Raw genomic sequence first — 15244 nt, 5'->3', positions numbered from 1 at the left:
ACTGTAGCACCCACTACAATCAAGTTTTTCTTGTCCCCAGCATCTTTGTAACTTGGTTCTAAGTAGAGACTTAGCTTATAGGCAGGGCCTTAGCAGCCTCAGGTTAGTTGTCCCAGCATCACCTTTTCTTAGGGTCACAGTTCAGATTGGGACCAGAGTTATTGCCTGTACATCAGGCAGCACTTGAGACCACGGTGAGAGGCTATGGACTGCTTGTCTGCCTAGCTATCTATCCCCTACTTATATTTTGCATTTGGTTGATTAATAATTATTTTATTTTAAAATAAAATACTGTATAATAAAATATTATTTTTTAAAAAAAATTCAAAAGGGACAAAGAGACAGGAAAACTCAATCTCCCCCAAGTCTTCCTTTTTTCCCTAGAAGTAACTGTCATTCCCAGTTTATGGTGTGTCCTTCCATGGATATTCTTTTTCTGTCCTTCGTACATCTATTACCTTAAAAAAACATGCAAAATAATGTCATATTATTCACACTAATGTTCTTGCCCTTTGCCTTTACATTTTTTTATTTTGGAAAATTTCAAATCTCCACAATACATTTACAAGGAAAAATGGCATTGCAAATCTCCGTGTACCATCAACCAACTTCAACCATTATTAATCTCACTTCCTTCACTTAATAGATCTAGAACACAATTTCTTACCAACACACAGGTGTTCCAAATCCTTTAAAAGTCAGCATATGTTTCATTTTACAGGTGTACCATAATCAACTTAACCGTATTGTTACATACATAATGTAATTAATTCACTCAAATGTACTTATTTGAGCACAGTGTGTGTATATCAGTGGGAGAATTTCTTGATAAACAGAATTGTTGAATCAAAGGGCATGTACATTTAAAACAGAAATATATTGTCAAGTTACATTCCTTAGAGATTGCACTGATTTACGTATGCAATTGGCTGCAAGTAACAGTGACTTAGGCATTAACGTCATTTCATTGTCTCCTTTAACCAGAAGCCTGGAGGAAGGCAGGTGCCGTAGCTCAGTGACATCATCAAGAAGCCTGCTCCTGGATAGAAAGCCCAGAGATAAACCCACGCACATATGGTCACCTTATCTTAGATAAAGGAGACAGGAATGTACAGTGGAGAAAGGACAGCCTCTTCAATAAGTGGTGCTGGGAAAACTGGACAGCTGCATGTAAAAGAATGAAATTAGAACACTTCCTAACACCATACACAAAAATAAACTCAAAATGGATTAGAGACCTAAATGTAAGGCCAGACACTATAAAACTCTTAGAGGAAAACATAAGCAGGACACTATGACATAAATCACAGCAAGGTCCTTTTTGACCCACCTCCTAGAGAAATGGAAATAAAAACAAAAATAAACAAATGGGCCCTAATGAAACTTCAAAGCTTTTGCACAGCACAGGAAACCATAAACAAGATGGAAAGACAACCCTCAGAATGGGAGAAAATATTTGCAAATGAAGCAACTGACAAAGGATTAATCTCCAAAATTTATAAGCAGCTCATGCAGCTCAACGTCAAAAAAACAAACAACCCAATCCAAAAATGGGTAGAAGACCTAAATAGACATTTCTCCAAAGAAGATATACAGACAGCCAACAAACACATGAAAGGATGCTCAACATCATTAATCATTAGAGAAATGCAAATCAAAACTACAACACGATATCTTCTCACACCGGTCAGAATGGCCATCATCAAAAAATTCTCAAACAGTAAATGCTGGAGAGGGTGTGAAGAAAAGGGAACCCTCATACACTGTTGGTGGGAATGTAAATTGATACAGCCACTATGCAGAACAGTATGGAGGTTCCTTAAAAAACTAAAAATAGAACTACCATATGACCCAGCAATCCCACTACTGAGCATATATCCTGAGAAAACCATAATTCAAAGAGAGTCATGTACCACAATGTTCATTGCAGCTCTATTTACAATATCCAGGACATGGAAGCAACCTAAGTGTCCATCAACAGATGAATGGATAAAGAAGATGTGACACATATCTACAATGGAGTATTACTCAGCCATAAACAGAAATGAAATTAAGTTATTTTTAGTGAGGTGGACGGGCCTAAAGTCTGTCATACAGAGTGAAGTAAGTCTGAAAGAGAAAAACAAATACCATATGCTAACACATATATATGGAATCTAAAAAAAAAAAAGGTCATGAAGAACCTAGGGGCAGGACAGGAATAAAGACACAGACCTACTAGAGAATGGACTTGAGGACACGGGGAGGGGGAAGGGTAAGCTGGGACAAAGTGAGAGAGTGGCATGGACATATATACACTACCAAACGTAAAATAACTAGCTAGTGGGAAGCAGCCACATGGTACAGGGAGATCAGCTCGGTGCCTTGTGACCACCTAGAGGGGTGGGAGGGAGGGAGACACAAGAGGGAGGAGATATGGGGATATATGTACATGTATAGCTGATTCACTTTGTTATAAAGCAGAAGCTAACACACGACTGTAAAGCAATTACACTCCGATAAAGATGTTAAGAAAGAAAAAAAGAATCCTGCTCCTTCTGACCTTCTATTCTTCCATTGTGTCCTTGTGCTTATTGTTTCACGGTTGCAAGATGGATGCTACTCCTTCAGGCATCACGTCGTCACATGAGTGCCCAGTAGGAAGGGCAGGGCAGAAGCAAAATGTTTTCTCCTCTTGAAATTCTGTTTCAAGTTGGGGAAGAGAAGTCACATTTTCCCTTGTTTCTCATTGACCAGAAATGGGATGTAGGTTCATCCCTAGACCAATCACTGGCCAAATGGAATGTGATTGCCATGACTGATTTAGACTGATTATAAGTCTCCCCTCTGGGGCTGTGGTAGATCAAGGTAGATGAAGGGAAGCTGTGTCCTCCCCTGAAAGAATTGGGGTTCTGTGCACTTGGAAGAAGGAGAGGAGAAATGGATCTTGGGTACGCAGTGAACAGTGCTTGCTACACTCAACTATGGTGTATTATCAAACTTCCGATGCACTTGACTTTATTCTTAAACAGTAAAACTTAAAAATGCTTTCTGTGGGAATTCCCTGTTGGTCCAGTGGTTAGGACTCCGCGCTTTCACTGCCGAGGCCGTGGGTTCAATCCATGGTCAGGGAACTAAGATCCCACAAACTGCGTTGCACGGCCAAAACCAAAACCAAGCAAAATCCTTTTTGTTTGAACCTTGACAACCTTAACAATTAAAAAAAGAGGTAATCCTAACCCTTTGGATTTGAGTATTGCTTTTTCTTTTTCAAAGCACTTCCATGATATCTTTTGACTGACAGTAACCCACAGGAAGAAATAGAGTGGGTCTTATTTCCCTGTTCCGAATGAGAGCCCGAGATGCAGAGTCGTCAAGCAATAGGCATCATTAGAGGTCACAGTTCTCAGTCGCTGTGGCCCTTGTGGTTTTGCACTGAGGTCAGCCACGAGCTACAGGCTCCCATAGTGTGCCGGGGTCTGAGGGTGGCCTCACAGAGCTCTGTGCTTTGCAGAGCCACCGGTGGTGCCCTGTTGAAGGAGAAGAAAGGCAGACAAAGGTTAGATCTCTGTTCTAATTTTAGGCAATCCCAAGCACCTTCTCTTGTGTGAAATATGCCTTTCAACCTGCAGTGAGGAAGGTCTATACAAGCTTACAGACTGGAAGAAAAAAGCAACAGGATAATTCAGTCAAATAATGAGTCTATTTTTTCGCCTAAATTAAACATTTGTGTGTGTGGGGGGGGTGGTAGACTGGATTGGTTCTTCTGATATGTATGTGACTTCTCAGCTCCCTGAGAAGTGAGCTCCCTGAGGGCAAAGACCATATCTTATTCACCTCACTGTTGCTAGCCCTTGGAAGAGCTCCTGATGCATAGTAAGGGCTCCATAAATGCCTATCAGATGCATGAATGGTTTGAGTTCTTTCTGCTAATGACGGATGTCCTCCCTATTATCGTCTGTCAGAGCACCATGTTTCTTTCTACATAGCACCAATCAAAAACTGCAATCAATCAATCAGTTAATTACTAATTTGTTAATACTTTTGTCTCATCATGAGAATGTAAGTTCCATGAGAGTCAAGACTGGGTCTGCCCAGTCCTAGCCCAGGGCCTGATACATAGTAAAGGATCTAGAGACTGTTAAATGAAGCTTTGAGCAAATGCTTTTAGCAGTGTCTAGCACATAGTTGGCCCTCAATAAACATCCCTGGAATAAACTCTGACTACATATAACAGTGACTTCACGATCACACACCTCCAACAACTGAGCTGAAGACTGAAGCTTAACAAAGCAGAGGAGGGCCAGGGAGCCAGGCTGCCCAGCAGTGCCGCAGATGGATGGACAGCCCACCGTGAGGTCCACTGGCTTCCATGGGATCACAGCCAGAGGAGAGCCTCAGGGAGCGAGGGAACAAATTCTTTATAAAGAAAGGGAAAGAGGGGCTGGATTTTGAAGGACCTTGACAGAGAGTGGGAGCCATTAAAAGCATGAGAGGGGATTCACATGGTCAAGTCACCATGTGATTCAACTGGCAGAGAAATATAAGAAGAATTTCAGGGAAAAAAACTAAAATCGAAGAGACAAATTATGAAAGATTATTTCTGCACCCATTTGTTCATTCATCCAAGCAGGAAAGCATACACTGAGAGCATACTATGTGCTGAGCCATATGCTAGATCCTAGAGATGAAAAACTGAGTCAGATTTAGTCCTGGACCTCAGCCGTGGTTCCAGGAGCATGAGTGAGGAAACAAGAAGGAAAGGCCCAAGAGACATTTTGAATAAAAGAACACCAGCCCTGTCAACTGAATTTTCTTCTGGGAGGAAACTAAGCAGTCATAGTTCCATAAACTTTCCCACTTCGAGCTTAGCGATGGTGCCCCTGGCAGAGACAATGAAGCTGAGGAGCAAGAAGGGTGGGACTAAGATGTGTGTTGTGAGTGTGGTTGTTTAGAACACCTGGTTGCAGGTGTCCAGTAGTTAACTGGGGCTGAAGTCCAGGTGGAGATGTGGTTCCAGGCATCATCTTCAAAGACAGGAAGGGTGACGTCTCATCAAATCAGGGTTTGGGGGGCCAGCAGCCTCAGGCCTGGGAACCTCTGTGCAATCTGCAAGGTTTTGAGTAGACTGTGCAGTGGAGGGTGTGAAAGAAGAGGGTGGCGATGGGAATTGGCTGGTGTGAAGGGCAGAAGGGGCTCTGAGGAAGTTACATGGAATAGAGGGCACTTTGAGCTTAGCTGTCCACAGACGGCTGGGGAAAGAGCCCTGCGAAGAACAGAGCGAGAACAGTGACTTCCCTTCCCTTTAATGATTTAATTGACCAAACTATCATGTTCATTGTAGAAGATTAGAAAATGCAAAGAAGCAAAGCTGTGAAAAAAGTCATCCCTGATTGCACCATGTGGAGATAACTTGTTAACATATTTGTGCTGGTTTGCCCAGTCTTGGTATCGGTACCTTTGTTCCCGGGTTGGAATCCAGCCTGGAAACTCTGAAGAAGGAGGTGACAGCCAAGAGACTGACTCCAATAGGCTCAGCCTCTGGGCTGCGTGCTCCTTCCCTACTCTAATCCCTCTTCCCCACTGGAGTGGAAGGACTCGGGCCAGGATCCTGTGTAGAGCTGGACCCTACCCAGGTACCCGGGGCTGAACAGGCATTTGGGAAGATGCTGTGGAGAAGTAGCAAGAAGCCTTCTATCCCACAGAAGGCTAAGATCTAATGCATCCTGAGGCTTCCCAAGTCACCAGCCCAATTTTGTCCCTAAAGATGTTTTACGGCATTACTTGCGTACTCACCTGTAGACACGCCTCTAGCAGCTGGAAGACACGCCTCCAGCTCTATAGGCTACCCTCACTTCTCCTGCAGTTAGAATCCTAACTGTGCTGGGTACACAGCACCTTCTCAGTGACCCTTGGGGAATTCAGTCTTCCAGGACAAATCTGGGAACAACTCAAAATCACCCTGGAAACATGACTGTGACATCAGTGGTGTGCCAGAGAGCCTGTATGGATGGTGTCTCTGAGGGCTGGTTCTGGGGCCACACCGTCTGAGTTTGAATCCTTGTGATTTATAAGCCTATGACTTTAGGTAAGTTACTTTCTCTCTCTGCCTCTATTTCCTTGTTCATAGTGAGAGCATTGCAGTACCACCTCATAGGGTTGTTGTCAGGGTAATTCGCGTTGTTATAAGTAAAGCACCTGGTAGCCACTCTACAAATGTTAATTATTAATTAGAGCAGGGGCATTCAGAATACTCTGCATGGCGGAGTTAGCCTGGAAAGCTCCCTGAAGAAGGCGCCTGGCTTGTATGGGCCGAGCAGTTGGGGAGGGGAAGTTCAAATATGTCTGCTCAGTGGAGTCGAACGCAACGACCAGAAATCCATCCATCCTTCTTTTATGCAATCATCGGGCCTGAGTCCTGGCTTGTCTCATCATGGCCTGTAATGAGGCCAAGGAGTGGGGAGATCTGTTTGCTCAGGGCTGAGGCCAGGCTGCCAGGCGCATTTTTCCTGCAGCACGTTGCATAAGAGGGGTTGCTGCATGGCACCCTGCATGGCTGAGCCCTGGGGCACCAGGAGCTCTGGAGGACCCTCCTGGGCCAGGCCTGCTCCCAAAGAGTGTGGCTACCCAGCACCCAGTACCCAGCTCCTGCCTGAGCATATCTCAGATGGGAGACATCGCTCTGTGCCTGGGAAGATGTCACTTTAAGAAACAGAGTTATTCTGATTACGTAAGTAATGAACATTCTTGTAGACAACATCCAGAGAAGATGCTTTAAATTTCTCCTAATTCACTATCCTGAGATCACTAATGTTTTATATTTTTTATGCATAATTCTTTCTTCTTTGTGTCTCTGTAGATATGCACATATATACTTTTTTCTATCATAAATAGAATCATACAGAAATACCATTTTGCAATGTGATATTTTCATTTGTCTTGCCGGCCCAGTGACCCATAACTATTTATTAAACTGACAGGATAGACTGCATCCCAACTCACAGACCTTTCACCTCCTCAACCCACACGTTTAGATCAACGTTCCTGGCATCTCACCACCTTTGAAGTGGACATCGGAGCATCCTTTCTGGAGGCCACTTGAGCAATGTATACCAAAGGTCTTAAAATACGCACTCCTTTCAACCGGCGATTTCACCTCTAGGAACACTCTAAAGTGATCCAAGACCCCCAGGAGCTGCCGGCCTCCTTTCCCCTCCATTTCCCATGGATTCTCTTTATGCCCCCTCCGCTCACACCACTCTCCATTCACCTCCCGGTCTCCTCAGCATCCTTACCATGGGGAAGAAGGCATTTCCTGTTCCATTACCTAAACTCCTCTCCCCCCAAGACACAGATAAAATACTACCTTCTCTAGCAAGCCTGCCCTGACCCCCAGCTGGACATCTTTTCTACTGTGCATTAGAGTCAGTTACATGCATGATTTATCTGAACCTCCAAACCACAACCTATTTGAGGGCTGGCGGGCAGAATCCACAGCTATTTTATCTTCATCCTACTCTACATCTGACAGAGTGTGGTACCAAGAGCAGGTTCAGAAAGTTGGATGGAAGGGTGCGCTTTGGGGAAGGAGGTGCTTTTAAAGTGTCGCAGTCACTCCCTACAGCGCAGTGAGACCAGTCTTCTGCCTACAGATATTGTCATCAGGGACGAGCTGCAGGACCACACACCCTTTGTAGTAGCAGCACTATTTTCAACCCCAGTGTTTAGAAACTCAGTCTAAAATTTATTTGAGCCAACGGAGGCCACGAGAGGTGAAAGGCATTGGCCCAAGGTACACAAACAGTCTAGAACCTGTCTGATCTGATTTCAAGGTTGACGCTCACTTCCTGAGCCAAATCATTTCATATTTATCTTGTGACACAAATGTGATTATTTCTAGCAGAAAAGCATTCGTTCCTTTACAATAAGATCTAGCATGCAAGACTTTAAATATATGCAGAGGGTTCCCCTAGGGAGTTCCAGGCAGGGTTTAATGAACTAAAATTTGATTTAAATGTGCCAGCTCCCTGAATGGGGTTTTATGAGATGAGGAGCCGCTGTCCTGACACTTACCAAAGACTGGGAGGACAGACAGACCCTGGCATTCTCTTTTTCTCATCCCCAAAGCAGCACCCTTTCATTGATAAAAATTGAATTTGTATTGGTAGCACGGTTAATTACTGATAGTAAATTTGCCCGAGGGAAATTTATGGAGACATTTAACCCCTGCTGTATCGGGAGGGTGGAGGAAGCCCCTACGTGTGTCGGCTGCAGTCAACCCTTCAACGTGGGTAACCATTCCAGTGTTGGGAATGAGAAGGTTGAGTCTCAGAGAAGTTAATTAACTTGCTCAAAGTCGCCCAGCAGAGCCGCAATTCTAGTTCTGGTCAGTCTGACTCAGGAGTCAGGGCTCCCTCCCCCATCTGGGTGGTTCTCACCCCGGGTGTACACCAGAGGCTCTTGGTGCCCAAGTCTCCACCCCAGCCGAATAAAATCAGAATCACTAGGCTTGGTGCCAGGCATCTGTATGTTTTAAAAGCTCCTCGGGTGCTTAAATAAGCAGCCAGGGTAGGGAAGGTGGGACCTGTGCTGAGCTGCCTCTCAGCTGTCACCCGGTGGCTTCTTAACTCACAGGGAGGGACCTGACCCAAGTGACAGAGCTCCCACTCCATTCACCTTAGAATCACTTGGGAACCTTTATGACGGATGCCGCCCTGGCACCACTACAGATCAATTAAGGCAGAGATGCTGGGGTGGGAAACACGCACCAGCATATATAATTTTAAAGCTCCCGAGGTGGTAAAAGTGCAACCAGTGTTGAGAATTCGACTCCAAAGGCTTGAACCAAATGGCCTGGAGAGGCAGCTGACCAACCCCAACCTGACCAGGGCAGAGATAAGGTGACAAGGGGCCTGACCTTTGCTGGCTTCCCAGCTAGCTGTGGGGAGGGAGGGAGGAAGAAGGAGAAAAAAGAATCAACATCCAACAATCCAGTATGCAAAGACATCGTTAAATGCTCAAAAAGAATTCTTACTCTCAAATCAGTTAAATGCTGCCCAGCAAATTCTTTGATATATTTACTTGACATAATCTTTCTTCACAGAAAAAGCCAAGTGTAATTTAGTCTTTGTCTAGAAGAGTGATTAAAAAATAAATTGTCATGAATGGGGTCCAGATGAATGAGGTTGACTTTGGGAACAAAGGGGACTCGGCAGAAAGACAGAAATGGAATCTGGGCATCTATTATATGCTGGCTTTGTATGCAAAGTGGAAAAGAACTGCTGACTAGGATTACTATGCTGAAGGGGAAAACAAAAGAAGTTTAACAATCAGTGCATGAAAGAACAAGGTGAAGCCAGGGCCAGGAGCCTTGTGAGGAGGGTAGGCTGGGGGCCGGGAAACAGGGGCCAGTCCAGGGTGGAGTTGAGCCCGCCTCTTCTAGGTGACGCCCAGGCTCCATCATCCGTGCTGGATATGACCTTGGCAGGGCCCACGTGCTTCTCCCCGCTCCACTCTGGGCCCTCCCTCCTTCTGAAGGGCCTGGGCAGAACACTGACATAAACTCCCTTTACGAGAGTGTGGGAATTACTGGGGAAATGGAATTTAAAGCAAACTCTCCTCCCAGCCCAGCAAACCTCTCCGTGGAGGTAGCAGACAAAGAAAACAGTTTTATTATTGAATTAACATTAAACCAGACTGTGAGGCCACCTGCTCAGAGAGTGCAAAGACAGAAAGAAATCACCTTTTCTCTAGACAAGCAGCTACCAGCCGTCAGGCAAGAGGACTTGATAGCACCATTGGTCATGCGTAGTTCATCCTAGATTCACCTGATTACTGGTGTGGCCATCTGTGTTGGCTTACTGCCTTTATCCAAAAGAAAAATAAACTCATATCTTTATGACAAGAGCTAGTTTTGCTACTGGAAGCCGAAGTTAGAGTCCTGCCCTCCCACAGAAACTAGGAGGTGAGGCGCTGTCTTCCTGGATGATTACAGCTCAAAGAAATGGTTCCCGGGTCCTTGAGAAAGACATGCGTGGGTCAGAAAGCTGGCAAGAGGCTTACTTGACTTTTGAAAAGATTTACATACATTTCAAAGAGGCCGAGAAAGCACTTGCAGTTACAAGTTTTCTAAAGTAAGTGCTCTAAGAAAAGGGAGTGAGGTGGGGTGGGCAAGTCTCTCCTATTATTTTCAACAGGGAGAGTTAAGCTTCTGATTTTGAATTTTTCTCTGCCCTTCCAGAGCTCTGCTTTGGCCTTCATGCAGTTCCTGCTGCGGGGGGGTTGTGATTATTTGACCTCCGGGCAGCATCGGCTCACAACCTGAGGCAATCTGAGGGGTAGTGTAGACGTAGATGGATTTGGTCTTGCGAGCTGGGTGGGGAGCAAGGGTGAACATTGCCTCCAGCTCTTGGGAGTTTCAGATTTGGCTAGGATGCTAGCTGTAATAGGTGTCACCCACACCCCGGATCCCCCGACCTCTCCGCCTTCCTGGACTCATCCTGTGTGTCTGCTCCCCGCTCCGGACCTTCTGCTTTCTCTCAGCTCCCTGCCCAGCAGGAAGACAGGTTGGGGACCCCGGCCAGGCATGGCTCCTGGGCGGTGGTGGCTCTATCGCTCCCCCCTCCCAGCACAGCTCCTAGCCTCTGCTCCACTCCAATTAGACTCTAACCCACTAGAAGCTGCAGCCAATTCTGTGGAAAGTTCAGATCTTTAGGGATTTCATAAATTAGGCTTTCCTGCTAAGTGCTCTCCAGAAAAAAAAGAATTGAGGAGTGAGGGGCGAGTTGCAAAGCACAGCACAGTAGCTGCTCAGTCTTCCCAAGCTCTGAGTGTTCGTGTTGCAAACAATCCGGCAGAACCATCCCAGGAAGGGGGCTATGGGGCTGAGGGGGTGGATGCAGGGAGAGCTGACCAGCTGAGGGGACACTGGGTGGCTCTGGGCGGGTTGGGCGTACAGATCGGGGGGGATGGTTCTGAGGTGCATGTGGTAGGACAGTGCTTGTCCTGTGCTGGCAAATTCTGAGCAGGACCCTTAGGGTGTGTTTGTCAGCGTGTGGCCTTTTATGTTTACGTTAGAAAATTCGGAGCAGGATCCTAAATTTCTGCACCCCTGTGTGTCTCTGATCAAGTTTTGCTGCGTATCTGTGTCTGTCGCATGTGTGGACACGTTCTTGTTCGTAGCGCAGAGGGGAGAAATTTCCAGGGATCCCACCTTTCGAGCCGTGGCTGGGGCAAGTTTGGCAGTTTCTTGGTCCTAGGCAGTGTCAGCAGAGAGGGAGGGTCACTGAGGCTGGGCTGATGTGTTGACAGGGCCCAGTCCTCGTGGAACCGGGAAGCAGCCTCCACCTGCCTCCCCACATGCTCTGGGCTGTACCTGGTCCACTATTCTTCACTCTCCTGGTCCAACACTTGGCTGCTGGTGGCTGCGAACCCTGGCTCCAAACATGGAAACTCTCTCATGCCCCCAAGCTTTTGCACTTGCAGGTCCGTCTGCCTGGGACACCCTCCCCTTCTGTCTTCATCTAGATAAATCCTGCTCATCGTTCAGTGATGTCCCCTCCTGCAGGAAGCCTTACCCGCCCCTCTGGGATGAGGAGGGAGTACCTCTCCTGTGCTCTCGTCTCACCCTGGACGTGCCTCTATTAGAGCACTCTCCACTCACTGCTAGAATCCCTCATTTCTTTGTCTCACCCACTAGATGGGGAGCTCCTTGAGGACAGAATGTGTCTTTCATCCCTGGCTTCCCACCACCCAGCACAGTTCTTAGAGGAAAGTGAGCCGGTGAAACGAATGAATCTTGGGTGACAGCACCTCATATTTGCATAGCACTCACCAGGCGCTCTTCATACACTGTTCTCCACTCATCCTCCCACAGGCCAGAGGGCAGGGAAAGCCAGATGTTGTTATTCCCATTCAGCTGTGGAAGATCCTGAGGTTGGACTGGTTAACAACTTGCTCAGGTTTCTCCTGACTGCATAAATCCCTGCTTTCCAGCCCAGGAGCACTTGCCACCTTGGGAGCAGTACCTACAGAGCGAGGGTGGCTGTGACCTTGGGCAAGCAGGCTTGGGGGAGCTTTGCCCTAAAGCCCTAAGCCCCTAACTCTCTGGTTGCTAGAAGGTGTGTGTGCGAGGGAGGCGGGGATAATGTTGTGGAAGTGGATGGAGGGGACAGCACAGGGATCTGGGTTCCTGGTCCCTTTGATTTGCTCCTGGCTTGGCTCCCATCCCCTCTCCACACTCAGGCCCAGGGATCCACTCTACTTTTCCCTGGGCAAGAGTCTAAGTCTGGCTTCTCCAGAGAAAAAGAACTAATGGGATATACATATAATAAGGAATTGGCTCAGGTAGTTATGGAGGCCAACCAACCCCAACTCTGTGGGGTGGGCTGGCCGTCTGGATACTCAGAAGGGCAGATGTTCCAGTTTAAGTGCAAAGGCTGCCTGCTGGAAAAATCTCTCTTGCTTGGGGAGGCCCCGGGATGGGGAGGGGAGTTTGATCTCTTTGTGCTAGTCAGGCCTTCAACTGATTAGACGAGGCCCACCCACATTATGGAGAGCAATCTGTTTTAAATGTTAGTCTCAGGAATTCCCTGACAGACCAGGTTAGGACTCAGCGCTTTCACTGCCGTGGCCTGGGTTCAATTCCTGGTCGGGGAACTAGGATCCTGCAAGCTGTGTGATGCAGGAAAAAAATAAAAAAAAGTTAGTCTCATCAAAATAACACCCTCACAGTTGACAAACTATCTGGGCACCATGGCCCAGCCCAGTTGACACATAAAATTAACCATCACAGCAAATGATAGCTGGGATACTTGGGAGTCTCTTCAGGATTCAGGGAAGAGAGGTTAACTGGGGAGTCCCAAACACTATGTCAACTGTCGCAGCTCCCTTTATAAAAAAACAGGAGTGAAGTGGGAGGAAGGATGGATTGACAGGTAGATAAACGGGTAGATGGAGAGGCAGATAGGTAGATACATAGACAGGGATAGACAGACACTAATACTGGTAACTAGTAACTTCTGTTTTGTTTTTGTTTTTTTTTGCAGTACGCGGGCCTCTCACTGTTGTGGCCTCTCCTGTTGCAGAGCACAGGCTCCGGACGCGCAGGCTCAGCGGCCATGGCTCACGGGCCCAGCCGCTCCGCGGCATGTGGGATCCTCCCAGACCGGGACACGAACCCGTGTCCCCTGCATCGGCAGGCAGACTCGCAACAACTGCGCCACCAGGGAAGCCCATAACTAGTAACTTTTGAGTTGATATTAGACTAAAATTTTCAAAACTGCAAAACGAGAGAGTAACAGAACAGAAAGGTCAACTAATCCAGCTCTAAGTTGCCACAGAGGAAAACAATACCCAGAGAAGAAAAGTGACTTCCTCAAGGTCACACCTGAGTTATTGGGAGAGATTCTATGGCCTGCTAGCCTGATTGCTGGGTTGACACTGGAACGAGGTATGCATAGTGTGTACGTTGGATCCATCTAGGCTAAACTGAGGAGCAATAGACTCTGATTCTCAGGGTTTACACCTCCAAGGCTTACTGTGTGCTCTTGCCAAATGACCAACTCAGGTTGGTGGAGGAGTTCTACTCCACATCCTGCCCTGACATCTCACCATGCGGCCTCTGCGGCCCCTGAGGACACAGAGAGAGTTGGTGTGTTGCTGCCAGATTCCATATTTCAGCCCAGAAGCAACACCTGTCACTTCTGCTGTCAGCCACGTGGTCCCTAACCGATCAGAGGCCTCGGACTGTGGGTGAGCACATGGATTTTTGGCGAGGAATAAGTGTTTCTGCCACAGGGAACTTTGCCATCTCTTTCTTGGGATCCCAGTGTTTCCTTTTCTACATGTCTGAGCCAAACGGGTTGCCCCAGGATATCTCAGAACCCCAGGGATCTCCCCTGGGCTCCTGGAACCTCCAAGCGTTCTGACTTTATGTTTTACAGATACCTCCGCCTTCACTATTGCAGAACTTGCCGTGCTTTTTGTGTCTATGAGGTTTTTAGGAAACATTCTTTTCATCCCTTTCACCTAAACAAAGGGATGAAGTCGAGAAGCAGGGTCTGGCAGAAGCCCTGGGCCTCCCGCTGGCCATACTGCCTGAACCATTTACAGCCATTGTTGCCTAAAGCAACAATGCCTTGGGTTCCTCCACCCACCAGCGTCACCTCAGGGAAATGCCGTGTGGGATTCCCCTTCACTGTTATTCATTCATCGTTAAGACGTTGGCTATCGTTATTTTCAGGCTTTTAAATCTTGCCCCTTCCAGGGTGGGGTTTTTCATTATGACAATTATAAGAACTTTATAGATTCACATCACTAGTACCCCACAGATTATTTATGTCCTTTGAGGTTCCTTGCCTATGCTTAGAGCAAACTGCCACGAGATAGTTAGCTGGGTTTGAATCGCTTAGTTCCCCAAAGGTATTTGTAACTGAAGCATGCTTTCCTAGTGGCATTGGTGTTCTTTAAACAACCTGAAACGGAGCTTTTTATGAAAATAACCAAGAACAAAGAATAAAAAGTATTAATTAAAAATAAGATCTGTAGTTGGAGTTAGATCCAAAGAAATGCAAGCACCTAGGCATAAAACGGTATCTTCATTACTAGTGTTGCCATCCTTTATTTAATTTAATCTTGGTCCTCCTTAGGATGGAGTAACATTCACTGACTCTGAATCTTTTAACCGTCTTAGGTGTTTGCCACATCTGGTCAGATTTTTCAAGAGCCCTGGTCTGCAGTTTTTCTCCAGCCTTGATCTCTGATGTTTAATTAAGGACCCCCCTCCTGACCTCTTACAACTTCTCAGAAGAAGGATTCAGTTTCTTCTAGGTTTCTTTGCCTCATCATCCCTGCTTCCTTGCTGAGAGAAAGAGTAAATTATATAAAGGTGTGATGTCTCCAGAATATTCGAAACCTGTGACTGCCTTTTTCTGAATCAGCAGGCGAATCTTCCTCACCTGAATTCCTTTCTCAGGAATCAGCTGGTTGATCAGCTCAATCAGTGGCACAGTGGTTAAGAATCCGCCTGCCAATTCAGGAGACGCCAGTTCGAGCCCTGGTCCGGGAAGATCCCACATGCCGTGGAGCAACTAAGCCCGTGCGCCACAACTACTGAGCCCATGTGCCACAACTACTGAAGCCCACATGCCTACAGCCTGTGCTCTGCAACAAGAGAAACCACCACAATGAGAAGGCTGCGCACCACAATGAAGAGTAGCCCGTGCTCGCTGCAACTAGAGAAAGCCCAGGTGCCGCAACGAAGACC

Source organism: Phocoena phocoena, chromosome 9 (genome assembly GCF_963924675.1).
Source record: "Phocoena phocoena chromosome 9, mPhoPho1.1, whole genome shotgun sequence".
NCBI classification, from domain to species: domain Eukaryota; kingdom Metazoa; phylum Chordata; class Mammalia; order Artiodactyla; family Phocoenidae; genus Phocoena; species Phocoena phocoena.
The sequence above is the reverse complement of the archived record's forward strand: the minus strand, read 5'-3'. Positions refer to the sequence as shown.